General features: G+C 38.3%; 1 long non-coding RNA gene across 1 annotated transcript; it reads right to left on the bottom strand.

Moving 5' to 3' along the window:
• Nucleotides 1-10,157: 10,157 nt before the first annotated feature.
• LOC145033770 (uncharacterized) lies at nt 10,158-10,662 on the bottom strand. The gene is made up of 3 exons (XR_013677693.1): nt 10,567-10,662; nt 10,298-10,369; nt 10,158-10,190 (listed from the first exon to the last, which is right to left on the bottom strand). It is a non-coding gene; the product is annotated as an uncharacterized LOC145033770 (long non-coding RNA).
• Nucleotides 10,663-22,319: the final 11,657 nt, after the last annotated feature.

The following is a 22,319-nucleotide window of genomic DNA, read 5'->3' as shown; positions in this document are numbered from 1 at the left end:
TTGACCTTGACTAGGGGTTGACTATTGGGTTATGGAGTACCTTACAAGTTTAAAGACTTATGCATATATTGAACTATGTTTATAGGTGGTGGGGACGGTGTTGAATGATCCGAGAGTTGGAGTTTACCTTCCGAGTCGACATCTGCGAGATGAGTTATCCTCACTATATCGATACGGTCTACAGCACCAAGGCCGACCCTTTAATTGTTATTGTTATGGTATGTTGCAAGTGGTCATGAATTGTTAGTTCGGAATCGAGGTAGACAGTATGTTATGCTTTTATGATCCGTAGGGGTTGGTGTGATAGTGACCTTCTAGGCCAGTAGTCTAGTTACAAGAGCATTCTATGATTGTGATCAGTGAGATAGATATGTTTGATGTTTGAATATGCTAGTATATGATTGCTATGCGCACATGGTTATTTTATTGTTGGCTGGGTTGAGGTGGTCTTGCTTCGTGCTGAAGGTCATCATACCATATGAGCAGTTCGGGGAGACTGTATGCCATGCAGACCAATCATGCCGAAGGCTTGCGATAGATCCAGACAGACTGTAAGAACGATAGGGCGGCCCAGTCAGGCCGATGGCCCAGTATGCACGTTGATTGATTGATTGCTTATTACTGTTATGGTATTGTCAGTGTGGTTTTGGTATTTTGGGGGTAGCTCACTAAGCCCTCGGGCTTATAGTTTCAATTTACTATTTCAGGTACTTCAAGAGATCGTGGAAAGGCGAAGGCGTGACCGTATCGCTCCTCATCCTTATGTTATGACTTTTGGGACTCTCTGATGGAAAATGATTTGAAACTTTTTTGTAAACAATGCTATGAGGTTTTTAATTATGATTGAAAAAGTTTAAATTTTGTGTGAATTTTATGGATATTAAACATTCACACACACCAAACCACCCTTGTGGCGGCAAGCGGTGGTTGGAGGTGGCAGCCACCACCTCACGGTGGTGGTGGTGGACTTTCAGTGAATTCCTTCCAAACAAAACACATAAACCTCATGAATACCGAAAAATAGTTGGTACACTAAAATACACACCCATACACACACTCACAACCACCTCCAACGGTGGCTGGTGGCGTCAAGACACGGAAGAAGGAAGTATAAGTGGCGGCAGGTGGTGGTTTGTGATGACAAACACCACCTTACACTGGTGGTGATGCTTTCTCTTGATCCCCTGCCCAGCGAGCACCTCCTCAATGTACAACAACACCGAACATAGCCGCCCTCATGGCCGTAGGCAGCAGTCGAAGAACGTTGAAAAAATAACCCAGCTGCAAGGCAGCGACAGCGACAACGGGCCACAACGACAACATCGGTGGACGGAGAACAGAAGAAGAAGGTAACGACGACGATGGACGTCCCAGTGCTTCCTTGCTGGCTCACGACGCACTTACGACAACCACAATATGTTCCACAATCCTAGCCAATCCTCAGGTTATGCATGACATCCGGCAGCTAGGTTGTAGTGGTGGTTTGCGACTTTGACAGCAGGGGGTAGTGGTGATGGAGGCTGGAGCACAAGGTGGCGGCTCCCACAAACTGGGGTTAGGGTTAGGGAAAGTGACGAGTCATTTACCTAGTGATATGAAATCTTTCACCATAATTCACTTTCAGCCCCTCCCTCCAAATTCTTTTCAACTTAAACCCGTTATTTACCAATTAACCCCCCATCTTTAATAATTCCTTACAATTCAAGTCCCAGAAGTTACCATTTAGCTCCTAGCATTCAAAAATAAATTCAGTTTAAGTCAAATATTTTACAAAAAACCCCCTGACTTCTGAAAATCTTTATAGAATAAATCCATAGCTTACACTTTTAACCCCCGAAAGTCCAAATTATATCATCTAGCTCCCCAAAACCAACACCCCGCTAAATAATATTGATTTAGCTATAAAATAATGATAATAATTACATCTCGGGGCTTTAAAGTTTATTATTTATTTAACTGATCTTAAACAGAATGTTACAACATATGGGCACAAACCAACCATAAACTAATGAAAATTTGTGAGCCATTACATAAATGTCAACTCCATTCTAAATGACATAAAGGGATAAAATATTCTTATGATGTCATCATGCTATCACTTGCTTCAACAGCTTGTAGTAAGTTGAAAAATAGTCTACAAAAAACCATGAGATTAGCAACGAGAGAATTTTAAAATCAATAAACTTAAAACCATTTAACCCACCAATGATAATTTTCTAAAGCATTGAAAGATTAAATCAACTATAGAAGGAAAAATAACTACAACCTTTGAAGACTTTGATTCTCATGAGAGATTGGGATTTGATGAAGTGAGGCAAAAACTCCAAAGTAAAAGCTCTTTATATGTATCCACCAATCAAGGGTAAACCACTAGAAGATGTTACTTCATTCATAACTAGTTATTCTTAATCCTTAAAGACTTATACAAAATAAGCCATAAAAGGAGAAGTAACTAAAGCACTCAAAGGTTGAAAACTATTGCATGAAAGGAGAGAGGGAAAGACCTTCATGTTGTCGGTTATAAAGAGAAGGAAATGAAAGAAAAACTAACAAAAGAATCAACCGATATGACTAGCTTTTCTTCTCCTTTTATACTTGCATGCATACCTTGAAGCACATACTTCCATTTAATGAAGCATCATGGCTCTTGGTACAAGTATAGGGTGAAATACGAAGTCAACACACAATCCTCCCACTCCTTGATGAATTCATGAGAAATTGAAAGGAGATGGGATGTGTGGTGTGTCTTTTACTCAAAATTATGACTAGCTTATCCCATGTGAGAAATAAATGAAACAGTAAGGGTCCAAATAAATCTATATGAAATATATATTATGTTATAAATATAACTAATTTTGTTCTCTTTGATTGTTATTTCCTAAAAATAATAGTTCTTAATTAGTTGTTAAAATATTGAGTAAATTACACGAATCATCCCATGTCCAGGTGCCAACATGCACGTTCAGTCACTATTTTCAAAAATTAACTCGGATTGTCCCGCGTTTGTTAAAACGTTGCACGTTTTATCTCTCGTAATTTAAACTTACACGCTTAATCACTTGCAAGACATAAAATGAATAGAATTCCCTTTTGAATTTTATATTTATTTTTAATATTTCTGATTCTTTTTTATTAATGAAAATATTTTAATTAAAATTATGGGTCCATCCAACTTTAAACATTATATATATATATATATATATATATATATATATATATATATATATATATATAGATATATATATATATATATATATATATATATATATATATATATTCCTCTTTTGTTGAACACTTACCCACCGACACCACCACCGGAAAATGGAGCACCACCGAAAATGTGCACACCCACCATTATCTTCCTCTCCTAATATGCTTTTCTTCAGAAATCGAAAATAAAAAACCAAAAATCGGAAAACTGTAACCCAAATGATTCTAGAAACTGAAAATTGTTTCAACAATCTCAAAATCGTTCTTGAGATAAAAAATGGTGGTAGATCGTTTTAAAAACCTGAAATATACACACCGGTTTCTCGCCTTGTGTGTGTCTACTCTCCTTGAGTGTGTCTACTGACATGATACATAAAGACACACACAAACACACACACACACACACACCCACACACCCACACACACACACACACACACACATATATATATATATATATATAGATATATATATATAGAGAGAGAGAGAGAGCGAGAGAGAGAGAGAGATAGTGAGAGAGAGAGAGAGAGCAAAAAGGATGTTGCCATCGCCACCTGTATGTTAGGGTTTGGAGAAATCGGGAGGAGATGTGTTGTTTCAGATCGAGAACTTTGGGGGTTTCATGAAGGATTTCACTTTGGGGTTTCACATCTAGGCTCACCACCATCAGTAATCTCCATTATGTGTCGCCACTATAGTTGGGGTTTTAATGGAGGTTTTAAGAGGAGCATACGTAGTTGGACTTGTGACCTTCTTCGGTGAGAATACACACCGAAGAAGAAATGTCGGGAAAGAGATGTTATGTTTAGGGTTTAGAGTCTTTCTTTTATTAGAGGAAATAAAAAATTATTATTATAATAATAAATCAATAAATGAATAATAAGTAACAGCTAAATGGAAAATAAATCATAAAAGAAATAAATAAAGACAAAATTGTCTTTTTATGTCCGAATGGATGACAGTAGCGACTGAATGTGCATTTTGATTCCTAGACAAGGGATGATTCGTTTAATTTACTATTTATTTTTAACATTTCTGATTATTTTTTATTATTGGAAAATATTTTAATTAAAATTTTGGGTCCATCTAACTTTAAACCTAATATATATATATATATATATATATATATATATATATATATATATATATATATATATATATATATATTCCTCTTTTGTTGAACATTTAACCATCAGCACCACCTCTAGAAAATGGAGCACCACCGAAAATGTGCACAAACACCCCTTATCTTTTTCTCCTAATATGCTCTTCTCTAGAAATAAAAAATAAAAAACCAAAATCTGAAACCTATAACCCAAATGATTCTAGAAATTGAAATATGTTTTAGAATCTCAAAATCATTCCGAAAATAAATTATGGTGGTGGATCCTTTTAAAAACCTGAAATCTAAACAACAGTTTCTCTCCCTCTGATCTCACTTGATTTTTTCCTGAAATTCTTGACCCTTCATCGCCATCTGTTTCGTTATTCATCTTCCTAACTAGAGAAACATAAAACACAAACACACCTTGTGTTTCTACTGATGTGATACACACACACACACACACACACACATATATATATATATATATATATATATATATATATGTGTGTGTGTGTGTATGTGTATGTGTATATACAGACACACACAGAGAGAGAGAGAGAGAAAGCAAACATAATGTTCTCATTGCCACCTGTGTGTTAGGGTTTTGAGAAACTGGGAGGAGATGTGTGGTTTTAGATCGAGAACTTTGGGGGTTTCATGAAGGATTTAACTTTGGGGGTGTCAGATCTAGCATCACCATCACCAGTAATCTCTTCTTACATCGTGTGTTGCCACCGTAATAGGAGTTTGAATGGTGGTTTTAGGATGAGGTTGTACATGGTGGGAAAGAGGTTGTTGAATTAGAAGATGGTTGTCGATGGATACGTTTTGTGTCCAATCTAAACCTGGTTATCTGATCTAAATCTCCCTCTTCTTCGATGGATTTGTGACTTGGTTTCATGAGGATATGTGAAATAACGGGAGGGAAATGATATGTTTAGGGTTTAGAGTCTTTCTATAATTAAAAGAAATAAAAAATTATTTTTATAACAAAAAAAAAATCAATAAATAATAAATAATAACTAAATGGAAAATAAATCATAAAAAATAAATAAGGGCAAATTTTAATTGTCTTTAATGTCCGTACGGATGAAGCATGCAAGTTTTAACAAAACGTGGGACCGTTCGAGTTAATTTTTAAAAATAGATACTGAATATGCATTTTGACACCTAGACGAGAGACAATTCGTGTAATTTACTCTAAAATATTATTTTCATAAAATAATAATTTTCCAATTAAATACAAGTGTTGCTTATATCTTTTAATAATCAAATTTCTTTAATAAATAATTAGTATGCAGCATTTTGACACCTAGCAAATATCATTTTATAGGCTGATTATTGGACATATAGATCTTTCATTATTTTGCTAGTTCTCTAGGAGAAACACATTTCTTGATCTCATTTTCCATAACCGGCCTACTCGATCCACTCATCTTCTCCCGCTATGCTTTAAGCTTCCATTGCCTCAAACTATACTCAAAACATATCTAAAAACAATAGTCACAATAATCCATGTTTTTCAAACAATCGATGGGGGAGATAGAGTAATCAATGCCGCCAACCGGCCTCTTTGTCCCCATCTTAGTCATCATCGCTGCTTTGGCAACCCTACCCGATGCCATGCCTACGAGCCTCTATGTCACCATCTTAGTCATCGTCGTTAACTTGTCACCACCTTTGTGGTTAGGGTGGCAAATTTCAACATGACACAAACCTGCGACTCAAATAAACGAGTTGATATGACACTATGAAAATTAAATGCATAAGGTTAGTCATTTTGTAATGGGGAAGCCACTAATTAGCTGCACAAAACAAAAACGAAATCTAAATTGGTATGCCCAAAACAAAAACGAAATGTAAATGGGAACTTTGGATTTAGTCATTTTGTAATGGGGAAGCCACTAATTAGCTGCATGAGTTAACACCTATTTTTAGTTTTTCACTTTTTTTTTAATATCGCATACTCCACAACTTAGCCACTTTGCTTCACTATGACTTCACTCTTCTAAAATTATTGTGAAATTCGCCCGTTCAACTCCTTGCTGCTACTCCATGCTTGCCATTCTCTTTTCCACCTCCTCTAATCCTAAACCCATCCACCCAACACAACTCGAAATGGAAATAAAGTAGTTGATACCACATTATAATTAAAAAAGTCGGCTCAAGTTCAATCTATTGCAACCCATTTAAATGTTAAATAGATAAAAACATGACATGACACGACGCGATATGTTTTTTGCCTATACTTATACCTTGTCATATCTTACCGATTGCCAACTGTCGATCCATACTCCATAGTGGTATCATGACTAATCCTTTAAAAATTGCTTCGAACCGGCCAGTTGAAGCAGTCAGACTGGAAAGCGGAGATGAGGGTTGTTCAACAACAACCAATTTTATGTCAATTTCTAGACCGGATCAAACCCACAATTACTTAAAAAACCGAGTAAAACAAGTGTGAAAGAACTAGTAAAAAAATATTTTGAATCGGTTTATTGGACTATTATAATTTGATTTCACTTAGCCAATTTAAAACAGTTCATTCCCAAAGAAAATTGAATAGTTCAATCAATTAGGTTATACATAGTGTACACAACTCGAAGGTCGATGCACACTGTTAGATGTACATCGATGGTTAAACTAGTAGTCGAACCGGGAATCGGTTATTAGACAAGTTCAACTAAAAGATCGATTTATCAAAACATTGAGAATCGTCCCTAACCGTTGCAACAATAAGAAGACATACCCATACATTAAGGAAGCCCAAGGACCAAGATAGAAGTTATGTTTCATACATAAGCTTATGATGCTTCCATTGCTCAACCTTAGCAACGGTTTCCCCTAATTAACGATATCTGATCATAAAAGACAATGTTGTTATGTTTTCTACACAATGACGCTCACAATTGGCGTTGGATTGTATACAAATATTATTGGCGTCAAATCTGATCTTTCCTCAAACATAGGTATACTCTTTTCTATTAGCTCTAAAAGACCATTTAGTTCGTCGTTGTTGGCAATGGTTTATACATGCCCATCACCCATGTTGGGAAAACCCAAAGATAATAAAGTTACTAATGAATTTGATGACTCTTTGTTTTGCGCTGATGGATTTTTGTACCCACGAGATCCTCATTCGATGTGACAGTTCATGTGACTTATATTTATCCACTCGATCTCGATCTCATGTTTCTCTCTTTTCCACCACCAGGTCTATATGGAATCAATGATTGACATGTCATCATGTACTTGATTCTTTTTTAATTAGTTATTGTATCTCGTGTAATAAAAGCGACGTTAGTTTGTCTTGCCATGCTTGTCATCTTGAAAAACACATTCATTTAGCTTAATTTTGATAGTTTAAATACACATGTTTCTTCTATGTTTTGTATTGTATAGTCTAATCTTTGGACTTCCCTTATTATCAGTTATAAGTGTAAGTGGCATAAATTATTGCATCATGTTTTTAGATGATTACTCTTATTTATTGTGGGTGTATTGCTTATGCAATAAATCTGACACATTTGCAAGATTTCTCCACTCTCAAACATATGTCCAATACTAGTTAAAGATATTTTTATTAAAGAGAATTAATCAAATCATTCGATTGTGATCATGGCGCGGAATTTAACAATCACCACTTCGTGCAAAAGAATGGAAAGATCGTTGAAATGCCTAGTAATGTTTCATTTGCTTGAAACAAAAATGGATAATGTAGATATTACCTATATATACAGTGAGATTTAAATTTGGTTATATGCTAATATTTTTTTGATTCTTTGTGCCAAATTCTCTTTATTTTATGTTAATATGCCAGTTTTTATTAACACTCCCATTTTTTTGTCTATCATTTTGCTTGCATTTTGAGCTTCCAGTTTCAAAACGAAAACTGTAGCAATTTGAGAGCATATAATATATATTTTGTAAATATAAAAAGCAACAACAAATGTATTCGAAATTTACTCAAAATCGACCTTTGGTTTTGGAATTATTTCACTACAAGATGTCTATACAGACGGCATTTTCAACACCTATACCGACGACATGATGTCCGTACAATGTCGTCGGGATAGTCTCGTCGGTAAAAGTGGAAATGTCGGTGGGATAGATGTCATCGATACAGAGAAACCAATGCCAACGACTTGTTGTCTACAAAGGGTCGTTGAGGTTGATTTCTGATGTAAAAAAAAGTTTTATTATATATACATATATATATATATATATATATATATATATATATATATATATATATATATATACATATATATATATATACCTATTCCAACGACATGTTGTAGGTACAGATGACCGGAAAAAAAAAATACTAACCAGTTCTGTGGTATCTTCTTGCAGGGATTCACGTAGTCGGCTTCTACTATGGTCCTCCGGTGGTGACTAGTTGTCATCGAAAAAACAATTCATTAAAAAAATTAGAAATTAAATATGCTACCAGTTTTGTGGGTTGTGGTGGCCGGAAGGAGAAGTCGGGTCATCGTGTGGTCCTCCGATCACTACTTAACCAGAAAATAACCAAATCAGTGAAAAAAACTATGAAATCGAAAAAATTTAGAAAGCTAACCGAAATTCGTTATCGTTGCCGGTGAAGAGTCGTGGCCAGAATATGTACATGGGAACTGTTTCACCGGTGAAGGGGAGGGCAGTGACTCGAAGGGGAGGGCAGTGACTCGAAGGGGAGGGGTTTGAAGCATGAGTTTTCGTTGAGAGGTGAAGGTATAAAGGAAACAATATCTGCAAATGAAATCGATGTCTACTGCGTTCTATTAGGCTAAAACCCTATGTCGTCGGTATAAATCTGTCACACGGATCGCCATTTTTTATGCCAACAATATGTCGTCGGTATAGAGCTATCACACCGACCGCCATTTTTTTTATCCCAATGACATGTCGTCGGGATAGCTCTCCGCCAAACGACATCGTTAGTAATTCTTATATGAAGGAAAATAAATAAATCAAAATTTAAAAATTCATAACCTATACCGACGACATATCGTCGGCACAGCGAAATTTTTAGCGATGATAATTGTCGTCGGAATAGATCGATGTATCGGGACAAATGTTTATTTTTGTAGTGTTTTGGCATAGATTCGACAAACTATGGACATATATTCATAATTTTTCAAAGGCATTGCTGGATCTTGGTTTGGAAATAATTTAAATCATTGTCTATTGATTAAGCTGATAATAAAAACAAACAACCATATCTATATTGTCTAACCACAAATTTCATTATTAATTAAATTAAAAGCAAATAACACCTTAGAAAACCACCAACCAACTTCTAAAAAACAAACAATCACAATAAATAAACAAAATTGTATCTAATAATTTTCATAGGTCCAAAAAAAAGTCATAACATCCGAGAAACCATTCTCCAAAGTTGAAACTAAATCTACGCTTTTCTATGCTTCAAGTCGTATTAATTTTTTTCCTCTTTTTGCCTTTTTCTCTATTTACCTTTTTCTCTATTTACTATTATTGTTATTTATTTTTCATGTTTTTATGTTTTAAATGAACATCTCAAAACATAATTTCAATATGCCATAGAAATCTATGATATCCCCGCATAATTCATCATCGAGATCTTCTCGTTTACTATTCTTTAAAAAAAAAAAAGAAAAAAAAAAAGAAAAAAAAAAAAAAGAAAAAACAGCAATCTTTTACTTATAAACCATCTATTCCATCATTATTCACATTTGTACCCGAGCTTCACCTAAGCCATGGTTGCCCCCTGAAAACCATGGACGCCTCCACCATGTTGCGATTCGATACCGAATTACCATGAAAGCTTTCAACCTTAATGGAACTTGGGATAATCCATCCCATCCAATCATTTCGCTTCCTCATCTTCTCACCCTACAAAATGAATTTTAGTATCAAGTCCAATTATCATAGGTATATAGAATTTAATATTTTTATGAATTAGCACATGTTTGATCGACTTAAAAAAGATTAATACACACCCGCACTTCCACAGCTCTTGATGCCCGCATTACATCAAGAATTAGCTTAACATTGTCAGTTAAACACAAAACCTGCAATAAAACAGGGATATTAATTGATATCAAATGCAGCATAAAAAAGAGAGTGTATGAAGGGACCAATATCAATGTGGCATGATGGTGATCGCTTTATATGAAACGCTTTAAAATGGAGTTGACCGAAGTTTGAATCTCGTAAGCATCAAAAAAAGTGCATGCATCAATTTATGCATCTTGTATATAATACTTACTTTCTTGAAGCTTGCTATTAAAGTGACATGAACCCAGCCTTGTTCGTCCATCTTTTGTCGCAAGTATAAATCTTTAACCAAATTCTCATCACTGCAACAAAGGTAAATAAGATGTTAATTGTTTTGAACTAATTATAAACCTCCACAAAATTTTTAGATATGAGAGATTATAAGAACCTGAAATAGTAATCAATTTGTTTCACAATCTGTTCATGCAAATCTTGATCTTGAACAGGTAAGGATACTGGAGATTGCATCGGTGTAATCAGCGATGGAGGAGTTGGACCTTGAACATAAGACGCCAAATCTGCATGAACATAAAATGCATTAGATAAATCTGTTTAATACGTTTGATTAAATAAGTTCAGTTAGGGTTCCACTAAATTGTAACTGGGTGGCCTTCTTCTCTCACGAACTCAAGAAACCTAATTTGTATTTGCTGTTAGATTTTTTTTTTCTTTCTAATTTTGAACCTTTAAGTAATTTAACTAGTTGTATTTTTTTTTTTATATTATGAAATTTAAATTGCTTACTTATTTAATAAGTTAGGGTTGTAAAAATTACATCAACCTAATGTCGATCAGCCAGTCTGATAAATAGCTTGAGATGGGTTAGAAAATAGAAAATGTAACCCGTTAATCAAAACCAGTTTGGTTAGAAATTCATAACCTGTTTAATTCAACATGTAGAGTTGAATTAACAATTCAACTTGAACCCAACTCATCCAAATTGATTCACACGCTAATTATAAAAAAAAAAAAAAAAAAAAAAAAAAAAAAAAAAAAAAAGCTTACCAGGGTACATGAAATTGTTGCCAAAAGGGGGAACTGCCACATGCATTTGTAGAGGCATGAAAGAATTTGAAACAAGTGGAGAGGTTCCACGATTCACAAAACCCCTACGAAAGCCCCTCTGACGCTGCATGTTGTTAAACCTTGTATGCTGGTTCCACTCCCGATTGCCACTTGGACGTTGTCCGCCATTGTTGCCTCTTCTTGAAGAATCCATTAATCGCAACGGTTGCAGGTTTTCCAGATATTCTTTACGAGGGAGTTTCGACTTTCGGATGTATATATGTATATATGTGCATCAACCACAGGTGCTGCATTATTTAGTATTGTAGTAGGATTCAAATTATCCCACCACAGCTCTGTTTCCATATATAATACTAACAATTTCCACAAGTTTAGATAGGTTATCGCAGCTAAGGTTTATCAACATTAAGGAATTCGAATTTGTTTTCTTATGTAGCAAGAATTACATGAACTACCCCTTGAAATTAGGAATTTCGTCCGCAGCTCCATGTCATTCAAATGTACACGTCAGCCCCCCATTTTATTAGAATCTTCCACAATCCACCCTAAAGAAGTGTAATTTAGTCACCGATATTGGTATGCCCAAAATAAAAACGAAATGTAAATGAAAACTTTGGATTTAGTCATTTTGTAATCGGGAAGCCACTAACTAGCCGCATGAGTTAACACCTATTTTTAGTTTCTCACTTTTTTTTAATATCCCATACTCCACTACTTAGCCACTTCGCTTCACTATGACTTCCCTCTTCGAAGCTTATTGTGAAATTCGCCCGTTCAACTCCCTGCTGCTACTCCATGCTTGCCACTTCTCTTTTCCACCTCCTCTAAGCCAAAACCCATCAACCCAAGTACCCAACACAACTCGAAATGGAAACAAAGTAGTTGATATGACATGATAATCAAAAAAGTCGAATTTGGTTCAAGCTATTGCAACCCATTTAAATGTCAAATAGATAAAAACAGGACACGACGCGATATGTTTGTCGCATATACTTATACCTTGTCAGATGTTACCATTTGCCAACTGTCGATCCATACTCCATAGTGGTATCATCACCAATGTTTTAAAACTTTATTCGAACCGCCCGGTTGAAGCAGTCAGACTAGAAAGCGGGGACGAGAGTTGTTCAACAACGACCAATTTTATTCCAATTTCTAGACCGGATCGAACCGATGATTTCTTAAAAAACTGAGTAAAACCAGTGTGAAAGAACCGGAAAAAAAAACCTTTCGAACTCGTTTATTGGACTTGTACAATTTAATTTCACTTAGCCCATTAAAAAGAGTTCATACCAAAAGAAAATTGAATAGTTCGATTAGTTAGGTTATACATAGTGTACACAACTCGAAGACCGATGCACACTGTCAGATATAGACCGACGGTTAAACCAGTAGTTGAACTAGGAATCGGTTATTAGACCAGTTCAACTAAAAGATCGATTTATTAAAACATTGAGAATCATCCCTAACCATTGCAACAATAAGAAGACATGCCCATACATTAAGGAAGCCCAAGGACCAATATAGAAGTTATGTTTCATACATACGCTTATGGTGCTTCCATTGCTCAGCCTTAGCAGTGGTTTCCCCTAATTAACGATATCTGATCATGAAAGACAATGTTTTTAATGTTTTCTACACAATGACGCTCACAACTGGCGTTGGATTGTATACAAATATTATTGGTGTCAAATCTGATCTTTCCTCAAACATAGGTATACTCTTTTCTATTAGCTCTAAAAGACCATTTAGTTCGTCGTTGTTGGCAATGGTTTATACATGCCCATCACCCATGTTGGAAAAACCCAAAGATAATAAAGTTACTAATGAATTTGATGATTTTTTTTTTCGCTGATGGATTTTTGTACCCGCGAGATCCTCATTCGATATGAAAGTTCATGTGACTTATATTTGTCCACTCGATCTCGATCTCATGTTTCTCTCTTTTCCACCACCAGGTCTATATGGAATCAATGATTGACATGTCATCATGTACTTGATTCTTTTTTAATTAGTTATTGTATCTCATGTAATAAAAGCAACGTTAGTTTGTCTTGCCATGCTTGTCATCTTGAAAAACACATTCATTTGGCTTAATTTTTATAGTTTAAATACACATGTTTCTTCTATGTTTTGTATTGTATAGTCTAATCTTTGGACTTCCCTTATTATCAGTTATAAGTGTAAGTGGCATAAATTATTGTATCGTGTTTTTAGATGATTACTCTTATTTATTGTGGGTGTATCGCTTATGCAATAAATCTGACACATTTGCAAGATTTCTCCACTTTCAAACATATGTCCAATACTAGTTAAAGATATTTTTATTGAACGGCTAATCTAATCTAATACTAAACTACTCTTAAATCACCTGTCTCAGACAAGAATTGTAACCGCAACTTCAAGAAATGAATATAATACCTAACACAGTTGGCTAGAAGGGCTTTGGTTAATTAAAGAGAATTAATAAAATCATTCAGTTATGATCATGGCATGAGATTTGACAATCACCGCTTCGTGCAAAAGAATGGAAAGATCGTTGAAATGCCTAGTAATGTTTGATTTGCTTGATACAAAAATGGACAAAGAATGTATTACCTATATATACAGTTAGATTTAAATTTGGTTATATGCTAATCTTTTTTTGGTTCTCTGTATTAAATTCTCTTTATTTCATGTTAATATGCCTGTTTTTGAATAGCACTCCCAATTTTTTTATTATCAATTTGCTTGCATTTTGAGTTTGCCGTTTCAAAACCAAAATTATACGTAACATCAAAAATTTCCAAGCAATTTAAACTTTTCAAAAACAGCCCCTATTCGTTAATTTATTACGAAAAGGTTTTCAATTTATTTATTATCGTAGTATTTACCTAGACCACATCATAAACACATAAAACATGAGGAGCGGTACGATCACGCCTTCGCCTTGCCACGATCTCCTGAAGTACCTGAAACAATACACTGAAAACTGTAAGCCCGAAAGCTTAGTGAGTTACCCCCAAAATACCAACCAAATATATCCTACACATAACATATCATATCATAAACAGAACAGCCATGCACTTCGGGTCTACTGTGTTACTGGTCCGCCGCACTGGGCCTTCAGTCCACCTAGTCCACCCTCCTAGTCTAGCCATATACATTGAGTCTGCAGTGTGGTTGGTCCGCCCGTACTGGGCCTTCAACCCACCTGGGCTACTCTCTAAGTCTACAATATGACTGGTTCGCCCGCACCGGGCCTTCACTCGGCCTGGTCTACTCTCCGAGCCTCGGTACGTCTGGTGCACCCTCGTGGGGCCTACAGCCTATCCGGAACGCTCGCTGGGCGTTCGGGATATCTAGACCGCCCTGGGTATGTTGGCCTACAACACAAAGCATGACCCGCCTCAACCCAACCCCAGTCAACCATGTGTACATAAACATATAATCATATAGCAATTCCTCACTAACCAACCGATCTAGCAGATCACATATATAGCACACTCTAACCAGGATATCGACCTAACCGATCACTAACATAGCATCATCCTGTATACCAAGATTCCGACCTTAACCAGGTCTCTAACATATACCATCCTAACTACCAGGATGCAAACATATAGCAAATCAATAACATAACAACTACCCGGATTTCCATCTGATAAAGGGTCGGCTTAGTACCTTAGACCCTGTCGATAGAGTGAGGATAACTCACCTCGCAACTGCTGACTGAAGAGATAAGATCACGCTGCTCCAACCTCCGACACGAACTCCACCACAGATCAATACCAAAAGACTGAAATAAATAAATACCATTAATTACCAAAGTACCCTTGGAAGTCCACTGGTTAACTCTTGGTCAAAGTCAATGCCCTCAGTCAAAGTCAACATTCCTGTGTGACCCTACTCGCCCAGTCGCCACGTCGACTCGCCGAGTCCCACAATTATGAGTCCCTTCTCGCTCAACTCACCGAGTCATCCCTCGGCTCACCGATTCACCGTTCAACCAGAAAAAGGTTAGCACTCCTCGAATAGACTCGCCGAGTCCAAGAACAGATTTGCCAAGTCCAAAGCAATATTCAACAGACTTGCCGAGTTGTTCTTCCAACTTGTCGAGTCCATCCCAACCTTCATCCAACTCGCCGCGTTCACCCATCAAACTCGCTGAGTCTCTTCAGTTCTCATTCCCTACATAGGCTTTGCAAGCCATGCAGGGGCTCAAATCTGTAGATCTACCCTTCTAAAAGCCATTCCTCACGTAAAGTGGCAAACTTTACGTGAACTCCAGGAGCTATGAGCCCAAAATGCTCTAGGGCTACACTTTTAGGACAAAGGGCTTCACTAACAAATCTAGGACTGAAGCTTTATGACATTCTAGGCCATGATGAGTCTAGATCTGAAGTAGCAACCCTATATCCAACTTCAAATCCAAGATAGATCTCTAAACAATTTGAGGAACTCCCAAAACAACCACCAAGGATGAACCACAAGGGAAATAGCTTAAGGTAAGAGCTCCTTACCTTAGAGATGTTCACAATTCTGATGTAGATCCCAGATCTTTACAAGCCACTTGATGCTAACTCCCAATTCTCAAGCTCCTTTCACAATTTCCTCGTCAAAGCCCCAATCTTTCCAACAATGAAGCCTCACATGAAATTAGGGTTTTCTGGAACTAAAAGGGAAGGTAAAGAGGCTGAGGGTGGCTATAATGTGCTTTATATATGGCACAAACCTCGGATTAGGGTTTTTCTCCCTTCAGCACCAGCCGAGTCCAACTGCCGACTCGAAGAGTTGGTCACTTAACACGCGACAAAATCACAACTTGACTCGTCGAGTCTATCCATGGACTCGCCGAGTCGATCCTCCTTAATTACACCAAGCACCCTGAACTTGCACTTCTGAACTCGGGGTGTTACAATTCTCCCCCACTTAAATTAGGCTTCGTCCTCGAAGCCTGCATCAACACATCCCATATGACACTCCCTCAATACAGCTCCTGGTCTTAACCGACCCAGGTTCCTCCGAACACTGCTATCGGTCCTCTATAAAGTCCAACTCTTCCCTCCTAGAGTGACGACAACTGATTCAAGCCGGGTACCGACTTCTTTCTCTGATAGCAACCCTTATTAGCCAAAGATCACCCGATGATACTTTCATCACTCCAAATCACAACAATCACTTGACCCTTACCATGCTAGATATCACCCTGAACCACTGGGTCCTGACCCGGCACCAAGCTGCTACCCCTTTCCTCGACTGGCATATCTTTTATCGAATTCACTACTGAGACTTATCCCGATTTCCTTTCCAAAACCAACTCGTTTCTTTCCGAGCTGACAGGATGGCACATCCTTCATCTCCTGAGCAACTCCTATGAGCTCTCCCCTGTAGTCACATACGCATGCTGAATCTGCTCTAACATCCTCGGGATGGAAAACCCGACACACTGACGAAAGCTTCAAACATCCCCAGGATGAATTTCCGCTAGATACGTAACTTCCTGATCACAACCATACTAGAAAATCTAAGGCTCCCTCCTTGCATCCACTCCTAACTCCTCTGGTTCTACACTATCGGAAATCCTTCCGCAACCTCAACAGACACCCAATCCGGATGTGCTTCAATACCACTGGAACAATCCTAGTACTTACTACCAATAGCTGAAGCATTGATGATAATCCACTTACTCCACTTCCTCCTCTTTTGGAGCACCCACGCTCCTTCCGGAGCTACATGCCTTTTTTTTCCAGGATATCCACTCAGCAACCCTTACTGCACCTGCACGTACCAGTGATCTACACTTCACTTTATGTTATCCATGTAGAGCAACTGCTATTCTCAAACTTCCATATACCCTGAATCTACTCGCAAGGACTCTCGGGTCCACGCACTGCTTTCCACTAACATGATTAATACTTAGGGCCAGACCATATCAATTATCATCCCATAGTGACGCTTTTCCTCATTTTCCTCGTACCGATCCCCTAACACATACATAGTCTTCACATTGACTGGACCGCCTTACCAGGCCTTCATCCTATCTGGACCACTCTCGGAACCTTCAGCACATCTGGACCGCCCTCTTGGGCCTTCAGCCTGTCTGGACCGTTCCCTAAGCCTTTAGTCTGACTGGTATGCCTTCCGGCCTTCAGTCTTTCCGAACAGCTCAAGACTGTCTTACGTCACCCTGAACAAGTCTTTCCGGGAATCTCTCCTGTACATACTATTTTAGCCCTCTTAGGGTTCCAAACTATAACTCCATTCTATATACTCAAATCCCGGCCTAACCCTAGGCCCAACCTTGGTCTGTATCCTGCCCCACTCATCTAACCTACTCATACTAGCCCACGCTCTTGGCTGACTAAAATACTACTGAAACCCAAACAACTAATTGACCTCTCATGCTATTGATCCACCTGAGAATTGTCCAATTCTCCCTACTTAGAGCACTGACTGCCAACCACCGGTGACCCAAACGATATCACTTACACAATCCTACTTAATAAATTCTCTTATACTTGATCTGATTCTGAAACGAGCAACCTCCACAAAATCACTTCCTGACATCGCACATCTCGAACTCTAAGGGAGTTCGACCCCCAGGTAAGTATTCCTCAAATTGCAAATGCTAAACACGACATTTAGAGCCAAAAAGCCTAATTTCCCACCATCAATCCCCAAGTATGATAACCAACTAAGACTCCCAATACCAAAACCCTCGATCATACGATAAACCGAACGAAAATATGAACGAATACCATACCATGAATCATGCAAACGAGACTAGCAGATATAAAATACTCCATAACAATCATAAGATAACAAGATATCAAGAAGGAAACATACCCACAGGTGTATCCGGCTCTGCCCTGACCTCCTCTGTTGTAAGCTAAAAATCACGTCCCTAAGCCCTCGGAGGCTCTGCTCCACCCTGACCTCCACCCGTAATCCTCAAAGTGGCTGGTGCTGGAGGTTGCACCGGTCTGGTAGTAAGCTGTGGGCAGTTAGCCCTTATGTGACCAACCTGATGATACTGATAACAAATCCTCATATCCTGAACTTGGGCTAACTGACGGCAATCCCTCGCATAATTCCCATCCCTCCCGCACTTGTGGCACGCACCACCAGACCTACAAACTCCGGTGTGACCCTTCCCGCACTTTCCACATGTACGGATACTCTGATCTCCAAATCTATAATCAATGGTCTTGGACCGCTTCAGCACCGGCTGCGACTGTGCCGAGGCCTGCCTCTTCTCTTTCAACTGCAACTCAATCTCTAACTCATGCCGCCTAGCAGCCTCCTTCAACTCTAACAAGGTATCACATCTCTGTGTGGACACAAACTGCCTGATGTCCCTCTTGAGCATACTCAGATATCGGGACATCTGAGCCTGCTCTGAAGCAAACTCTTGGCAAAACATCGCGCTCTCAGTGAACATCCTGGTGATCTCCATCACTGACTCTATATCCTGCTTTAGCTCCAGGAACTCCGGAGCCAACCTCTCTCTCTCAACTCGTGGAACATAAAGAGTGTTGAACATCTCCCGTAACTGATCACATGTAACCGCAGCCCGCTGCGCATGAGAATAAGTCCCTGTAGTCAACCTCCACCAATCCTTCGCCCTGAGCCTCAAAAAGTTCAGAGCACACCTCACCCTCTGATCAGCAGGGCATGAACATATGAAGAAACATCCCTCCACATCCGACAACCATCACATCGCAACGATCGGACCTTGAACTCCATCGAAAGTAGGGGGCTTTGTATTGTCGAAGTCCCAATACTGAAAACCTCTTCCAGCTCATACTCATGCCGCTGCTATAGCCGTTATAGCCGCTACGGCAGCCGTCTCTGTAAGAGCTGCATAACGCTCTTCAAAGTACTCAACCATGGCGGTCTTGATCGACCCAAATAGTTCTGGTAACTCAGCCGAGAACATAGCAGCAACCTCATCATGCAGGATCTCACGAATCCTGGCATCCAACTCGTCTGTACTCATCTGGCCAACGACCTCAGGTGGTGCTGACCCCTCCCGACCACCCTCTCCCGCTCCTGATCCCGAACCGGATCCTGCCTCGAAACGCCTCGTAATCGCCATTATGCAATACACCATGAGATCCTTAGATACCTCGCATAACCACCCAGAATGACTCTATAATCAACCACCTAGGGGTTGTGACTTCCTTGATACGCATTTGGGTCCTATGCTTTCAATAGTACGTGCCCAAACTACCTTCCACACGTACCCATATTTGTCTCAAGTATCATCACAACGCCCCAAGCACTAACGAACATAGCAAGTACTCTATCCTCACTCCTAGAGGAACACTGAAACTCTCATAAAAGGAGACCCTAGGCTAACAGGCATCAAAATCAGGCAACTCTATCATGAACTTCCTGAAGATCCCTAGCCTAACCCTAGCATGTTGTTCTAACATATCACATAAACAAATAACTTGTATGGTAATTTTGGGGTAACTTACTGGCTCCGGCTGATCGTACCCTCTGCGTCCTCTTTTACTTATTTTTTGAAAAACATTTTTAATTTCTCTTTGAAAACTCTCCTTGATTTGAGACTGGATTCACATGAATGTTCCTCCAATTCACTCAAACCAAGGCTCTGATACTGTAATAACCAGAAAATTTTTCCGTCACGATAACCCGTTCCCGTCAGCAAAACCTGTCTATCTTTCAATTTTCCGTTAACATTTTGGATTAGGTCATTTAATTTAAGACTTTTATAATGACCTCGTGAGTGTCCAAACCCATTAGAAACACATGAAAACACCCCAGATTATTAATTGGAAAACATTTAGTTTCGACCGCGTTGGGTTACGACAACTTAATCGAGTACGCCCAAAAGCCCCATTTAATGTCAGTATCAGGTAGAATTCCACCGAGCCTCAAACCCAAACCCTATTTAAAGTTGAGTGGGCTTCATTTGAATCTTTTCCACTCTCTCTCTACTCTCTCTCTAAAAATTGAAGTCTTGATCCAAAATCACCCATTTCAAGCCCCAAATTGGTATTTAATTCTTCGTAACTCAGAGTATAACACATTTAGCTTTCAAATCTGTGTTTAAATCATGAAATAGGACCAAAAACATGTGTTTACAGCCCTGGAACACCCTTAGGCTGCAAACACACATAAATGGGGTTTTTGAGCCTCAAAACCCTTCCAAATCAGTTTTGGAGCTTAGGTATGACTTAGGGGCTTACAATACTGGACTTAGAACACCAAAACCATAACATTTGAGGGTTAAACATGATTTTATTTCCCAAGAACATGTTTGGAATGTAAACACCCTTTCATAGGCCCTAAACCCCTTTTAAGGTGTTAAAATGCCCCTTAAACACCTCCTAAGCCTTTGAATAAAGTCTAGAATCATTCACTGATGTGTTAGGGACCTTAAACATGCAAGAAACCATCCCCAAGGGAGATTATGGCCGTAAACCCCCCCAAGGAACGGTTCCTGGGCCGTGAACTCCTTTGTGGTGGTCAAATGGTGCCCTAACTTCCTTCTGTGGCTTGTACTTTGGACTAGAAACACTTGGACTTAACCTAGGATCACCAAAACACAATAAGAATGAGTACATGAGAGTTTACAGCCGTAAACTCCTAGTTTACTGCCGTAAACTCCATAATTGGTCCATATGTTGCTCAAACTCCCTTCTAATGCCTTAAAACCAAGCCTAACATTACCCCCACAAGAGTTTTAAGACCATTAAGCACCCAAGAACACCCCCACCAAGAGTTTACGACCGTAAACTCATGGGGACATGGTCTTAGGGCTGAAAAATCCCTTAGGAGTTTACTCTTGAAGAGCAAACTCCATATTCAGGCCATACACACCATTAGATGCTACCCGGGTCACTCCTAACACTTGAAATAAAGTGTTTTCGTGCCTCGGAGTGTATATTCTCAATTGATTAGTAGTTCAAGGCTTAATTAGATACAATTATGTATTTCATCATATTACATAGGAACCTCATATGCGTTCAAGCCCTGATATGTCATTTAGCATCCAACCGACACGTTTCTCGTCCGGTGAGTTCATACCCCTACACCTTTTTCCGTGTTTTTCAATGTTTTCAGGGGGGAATACAAGCAAAAGTACAAGAATATCTTGTACTTAAACTTATTAGTTAATTCGAAATGTTTAATATTTCATATACATTTAACCCTGGAAATCGTATTAACCAACTGTTTCACTTGCAGAGTTAGTTTTCAAACTAATTGTAAACCTTATTATATAGTGTTATACTATATATTTTACCAATGATTTTTCCACTTCATTTATGTTAACAATCATTAACCTAGAACTTTAGAACACGTCCTCCGTAACACTCCACAAAGATACGCGAGTGGAGGACCCCCTTTGTAACCAGAATCACAAATAGGATTTTTCACATTATTACTTGTAAATTTGTTAATATTAATAATTGGAGACACGTCCTCAGAAACACTCCACAGAGATACGTGAGTAGAGGATCGCCCCTGTAACCAGAATCTCCTGGATTGGAGAGCGTGACTTGAGTGTATAGATCTATACGGGATTGACAACCCCGCACCTGGCTGCTAGCTACAGTCGAACCGAAAGGTTCAAGGGTGACAAAAGTCATAAAATGATATTGGACTTCATATTGCCATATCTAGTCTATCGTATGGTTATGGAACTCGCAATTTAGATAACAAAGATTTACATATTTGTAATAATGAAATTAGTATTAAAACTAACATATATTTCAAGGATAACCATGCTTTTAGGAAACTTCACACAAACACTTTAAGTATGGTAGATACTTGTACATTACATTCAAAACTGGTAACCAACTACAAACTTTTAAGGAAAATAAGGGTTTTTCCTAGGATAACAGAACTCGTTTTAAACTAGATCGTGAAGTAACCAGATAACAAACAGTTTTCAACCAAACTGTGTAACAAATGGATAAACAA

The sequence above is a fragment of the Lactuca saligna genome, chromosome 3 (assembly GCF_052625555.1).
Source record: "Lactuca saligna cultivar CGN05327 chromosome 3, ASM5262555v1, whole genome shotgun sequence".
Classification (NCBI taxonomy): Eukaryota; Viridiplantae; Streptophyta; class Magnoliopsida; order Asterales; family Asteraceae; genus Lactuca; species Lactuca saligna.
This window is presented reverse-complemented; position numbering and strand designations above follow the sequence as displayed.